The sequence below is a fragment of the Mus musculus genome, chromosome 16 (genome assembly GCF_000001635.26).
Source record: "Mus musculus strain C57BL/6J chromosome 16, GRCm38.p6 C57BL/6J".
Classification (NCBI taxonomy): Eukaryota; Metazoa; Chordata; class Mammalia; order Rodentia; family Muridae; genus Mus; species Mus musculus.
In genome coordinates this window covers 36,434,885-36,440,694 of record NC_000082.6, presented here as the reverse complement: position 1 = coordinate 36,440,694, position 5,810 = coordinate 36,434,885, and the positions used below count along the sequence as shown (strand labels likewise).

The window sequence follows — 5,810 nt, the reverse complement described above, 5'->3', positions numbered from 1 at the left end:
TACACACACACACACATTCATTTTCCCCTTGATAAATATTAAGTGTTCTTCTTCATCACGCTTCATAAATTTTGGCTGAAAGTCTATTTTATTAGATATTAGGATGGCAACTCCTGCTTGTTTCCTTGGACCATTTGCTTGGAAGACTTTTTTTCCATCCTTTTACTTTGAGATAGTGTCCATCTTTGTTGTTGAAGTGTGTTTCTTGTATGCAGCAAAATGCTGGATCTTGTTTGTGTATCCAGTCTGTTAGCTTATGCCTTTTTATAGGTAAGTTGAGTCCATTAATATTGACAGATATTAAAGAGAGATGACTGTTGGTTCCTGATATGTTTGTTTTTGTACATGATTTTATGTGCTTGTGGCTCTCTGCTTTTGACTTTGTTGTGAGATGCTTAATATCTTGTCCTTTCTTTGATTGCAGGTATCTTCCTTGTATTGGATTTTTCCTCCCAGGATCCTCTGTAAGACTGGCTTGGTAGATAGATACTGTTTGAATTTGGTTTTGTCCCGGAATATTTTGTTTTCTCCATCTATGTTGATTGAGAGTTTTGCTGGCTATAGTAGCCTGGGTTGGCATTTGTGTTCTCTTAGAGTCTGCATGACTTCTGACCAGGCTTTTCTGGCTTTAATAGTCTCTGTTGAGAAGTCTGGTGTAATTCTTATAGGACTACCTTTGTATGTTACTTGGCCTTTTTCCTTTGAAGTTTTTATTTTCTTTCTTTGCTCTATGCATGTAGTGTTTTGATAATTATGTGATGAGAAGATTTTCTTTTCTGGTCTCATCTATTTGGTGTTCTATAGGATTCTTGTACATTTATATTCATCTCTTTCTTTAGGTTGGGGAAGTTTTCTTCTATGATTTTGTTGAGGACATTTTCAGGTCCTTTGAGCTGGAAATCTTCATTCTCCTCTATTATGATTATTGTTAGATTTGATCTTTTCATTGTGTCCTGAATTTCCTGGATGCTTTGGGTTAGGAGTTTTTATGTTTTGAATTTTCTTTGACAGTTGTGTCAATCTCTTCTACTGTATCTTCTACACCTGAGATTCTCTCTTCTATCTCTGTATTCTGTTGGTAATACTCACATCTGTAATTCCTGACCTCTTTCCTGGTTTTCTATTCCAGGTTTGCCTCCATTTGCATTCTCTTTATTGTTTCTACTTCCACTTTTATGTCTTGGATTACTTTATTCAATTCCTTCACCTGTTTGCCTGTGTTTTCCTGTATTTCTTTCAGTGAGTTATTGATATCCTCTTTAAATGACTCTATTATCTTCATGAGATAGGATTTTAGGCCAGATTCCTGATTTTCAGATGTGTTGGTATATTCAGGGCTTGCTGTGGTGGGAGAACTGGGTTTTGATGATGACTATGTATTTTGGCTTCTGTTGCTTATGGTCTTGCTCTTGCTTTTTGCCATCTGAATATCACTGGTGTTTTTTTTAATCTGGGTGACTGTATAGAGTCTGCCTCTTTTGTCCCTGGGTTGCTTCAGGTCTCCTGGTAGGCTTGTGGCCCTGGTTGAATCAGACCACCTGTGGGGCCTTCCAACTGGGGGCTCTTCTCAGGGGCAGAGAGGTTGCTAATCTGTTGCACTGGCTGCAGTAGATCTCATGGGAGGCCTTCAGACTGTTGGGTCTTCCGTGGAGCAGTCAAACTGTTGTCCAACTGCGCTGAGTGCAGATGATCCTCAACTGATCTGAGTGCACAGGGTCCTCAACTTCTCAACTACTCTAAGTGCAGTATGTACAACTGCTCTGAGTGTAGCCGGTCCTCTAGGATATATCAGCATATGGAGTCTACACAGAAGCAGACCAACTATGAGTTAACTGTTCTGAGTGCAGCACATCCTCTACGATGGATTGGGATATGGCTTCTTCATGGGAGCACACCAACTATGGGTCTGCCCCAGCAGCAAGGACCAGGCAGAAAGGGATAATTACTTTTAAATATGAAATGTTTCATGAATTTGTGTGTCATTCTTAGGCAAGAGCCATGGTAATCTCTGTATCATTCCAATTTTTAATGTACACTCTGCCAAAGAGAGCACAATGTTCATAGTTCAGAGAAAAAAACTCCACAATGAACAGTTCCTACTGGAAATCTTAGAAAACCTACGGCTCAGTTGCAATTGCATAAAGGATCTTTTCACTCCTTCCTCACTGCAGGTGCACTGGTGGCTGTCAGGAAAGCTCACTCCTTGATGCCTTCCTTTGCCTGGAACCAAATGTTTCTTCTCTGCTTTCTTATTTCAAAATTGAACTTGGTATTTTACAAGTCATGTTTTGAAACAATCATATCATATATATTTTTAAAAAGTTGCCCTTCCCCCTCCCATGCTTCCCTTGAACATCAAAGTCAATTGCAGGGATTTCTCATCACAAATACACACTTCCTGGTGCTCATAGTGCAAAAGCAGGGTGTACTTCCCATAAGGCCATTCCCATGCAAATCCAATAACCAATATCAAGACCAGAAAATGAACTGATGGCACAGTGACATATTGTCCCCAGGTGTCACTCAAGTGTGTCATGTTGTTGCAATAATGTCGTTTATTATACATGTCCAGTCCAGAGTCATGTATCCCATGTAATTTCTGTTTTCTTTTAAAATACTCATTTTATTTATTTATTTGTGTGTGTGTGTGTGTCCGTGCGTGCGCGCACACACACATGCCACAGCCCAGTTGTGGTCAGAAGATATCTTGAGGAAATCGGTTCTCTTTCTTCTACATGGTTCCAAGGCTGAAATTGAGGTAATTAGGCTTGGTGACAAATGCCCTACACCACTGGGCCCCCATTTTACCCATTAAGCAATTTTATTGAATAACTTATATGCCATAAATACCATGCAGTTCAGATATTTCAAGTGTTCTGTTCAGAGATTTTCAGTATATTCACAAATGTGTGCAAACCTCACCATGTCATGTTGCAGGAAATATTAAAAATTTCAATTCATGCTAAACTGGCAGGCAGTGGGCTGGCCAGCCAGGCAGTGGAGGGCATGGCTAGCCTGTTCTCATCTTGTGGAGACTCTCTGACTTAGAGCTCTGAAATCTCTTCAGCCAGCTTGCTAAATTCCCACAGGCTGTTGCTACCACACCAACTCCATGCTTCAAAATTCCCACAGCCTTTTGGAATGCACTTCTACAAACCCACACTTGCTGACATACCTTTCTTTCTGCAGCTCAGTTGAGTTGTCATGTGAAGGAAAACACCATACAAACTTAGTTCAGAATCAACAGGTAACTCAATCGCTGGGCAAAACAACTAGCATCCTAATCTTGTAAGCCATACTAAGCTAAATCCTTCGATAAAGATAGTGGATCCAAGCAGATCTGTCAACTAGAACAGGGTCTCCACTATCTACCTTTTCACCTCCACTGACCCCATCCAAATGCCGGTCTCTCTCTCTCTCTCTCTTGCCTCCTTTCTTCCTCTCTCTGACCTATAATTCCTACCTACTCACTCAATGACTGGTTTCTTTATTCATTTGAAGGGTCACATGAAGTCCTGAGTATGTGATTCACTCCTTGTTCCAGACAGCCTCTCTTAGAGAAGTTGAATTAGCATTAAAATACAAATAACACCAGGGCTATCCACAACAATGTCATTTCACAATATTTTCCTTTCCATATACAAGGAAGAGCTGTCAGTCCTCTAACTTCCTTCCTCTCCCCTTGCCCATCACTGCTAAGCAGCCACTACTTCCTTCTGTCTGCATTTGCCTTTTCTCGACACTACATATGTATGCATCTGTGGATATACACACATGCAATCATTTCTTTGATCAGTTGTAGTTGTCATTTCTCTATGAACAATTTTAAATATTCATTAATGTAACTTCATTTTATACCTTCTTACACTTAGTAGGGGACTTTTTGTGTCATACTCTATGAATACAAGTGTGATTAATATATTTGTATCATATGTTTGATTCATTGTCTATATGTTTGTTTGAGACAGGTAGCTGCTATGTTTAGCCCAGATTGATCTTCAATTCAATATGTAGCCCCAGTTGGCCACTAATTCATGATCCTCCTGGCTCAGCCCACTAAGCACAAGATTACAGATATATATATAACATTGCTTGGCCCACATTTCAAAATTTTACTATATTAAATATATATATGTAATCATTGCAGTAGTATCTTTTATGAGATCCTACTTGAGGTTTTATAAAAACATGGAGAAATCTAAATAGTTTCTCAGCTAGCCTAACTCAATTCTCCATCATTGTTTCTATCCATGTAGTGTTCATTGCTTAAATCTCACTTCTGTCCTGTCTCCTTGTATCTTCCTTCCATGTCTATTTAGTACTCTCTGTATTGTCTGCATCTCTGCCTGCAGACAGAGATGTCCATTCTCCTTTCCCATCTCCAAGCCATCAGCCCTCTATCATGCAAAAAAACACACTCCTTATACTATATACCAGTTGACTTTGGGGACTATTTGACCTTCCCCAGGGCAGCTTGCCTTTCTTTTTGGAGCAAGTGACAGTATGACAAACATTACATATCCTGCCAGCCAGGCATTGATTCACTTAACAATTGAAAGCACTCTCTCATAGCTGGTAAATATAGTTCCTGTGGGTGGTCACGATCTCTCCTCATTTTAGTTCAAGAAATGGCTTTGTTTCTCATAACAGTAAATTATATACAATACGAACAACTATGAGAACTATCAGGGTAAGGATTGTTTTCACATTATTTAATCCATTTATATTTGACAATTTTGGAGAAAATATTTCAGTATCTATCTGAAATATTTCATTGCTTTTATATATCTAAATCATTTTCTTATCACCATGTAAGCATTGCAAACTCTAACCTTTACAGCTTGTATTTACCAACCATAAAACAACTTCTTAGATCCTAAAATACTTCCTTAGATCCCTTACAACTTAAGCTTTTATGTCTTTTAATCTTTATGAACTTTATGCCTCATTTGAGAGTTTATCTTTTTGAATCTGTAACAAGGAAAACTGAAAAGCTCTCACTATCTGGTCTTCAATCCCATTAGAGACCCAAGAAGGATAAATCTTACCTGAGTAAACAGGAAGCACAGAGCAAGCAGCATCCAAACCTGGAGAAGTGACAGAGACTTACTGGCTTCCTGGACAGTCACCTAAGACTCTTGTGTGTTGGTAGGGCATCCATCTTCAGCCAGAAGGCTCAGAAGACCTGACAGACTTTTGTTTTTGCAGTGGGAACTTGGGTGGACTGTTCTATGTTGTCTAAGCAAAGTGGGGGCAATCGACTTCCCAGTATCCTGCTTGTCCACAGTTTGGACCATGGACTGTCAGCAGTCAAGGTAATGGGCAGGTTGTAGCCCAGTGGCCAGTTTTACCACATTTGAAGCAAACTCCAGGTAGAGATTCTGCAGTACCTATCATCTTCATGGGAGGAGATTGGGGTACTGAGTGGAGCAGACATGCCTGTCCGTCAAAAAACCTTTTTTAAATTAAAACTTCCTAAATTACATTTTCTTCAGATCTCTGAAGTATTTTAGGACTATCTATCTATCTAAAGTATATCTAATTAGAAAACCTTGTTTGTTTCTAGGTACATGTTTTGACTGAACTTTGAAACATATATATGTGGCTAAATAAAGCCTCATCTTTCTATCAACTACATTAGTATCTAGCATGATTACTAGTTCTGAATGCATTAAAAGATATGATTGTTTATAGGTGACTGATCACTAACTTGTATTTCTTAATTATTAGTAACAGTTTATGACAGTAGCTTTCATAAGACTAGGCCATTAAACTACATTTTTAAATGAATTGTATTCAAGTTATAGCAG

At 38.9% G+C, this 5,810-nt stretch overlaps 1 non-coding gene across 1 annotated transcript; it reads right to left on the bottom strand.

Moving 5' to 3' along the window:
• Positions 1–1,948: 1,948 nt before the first annotated feature.
• Gm25903 lies at positions 1,949–2,051 on the bottom strand. The gene has a single exon (XR_003952057.1). It is a non-coding gene; the product is annotated as a U6 spliceosomal RNA (small nuclear RNA).
• Between the last annotated feature and the right edge of the window lie 3,759 nt (positions 2,052–5,810).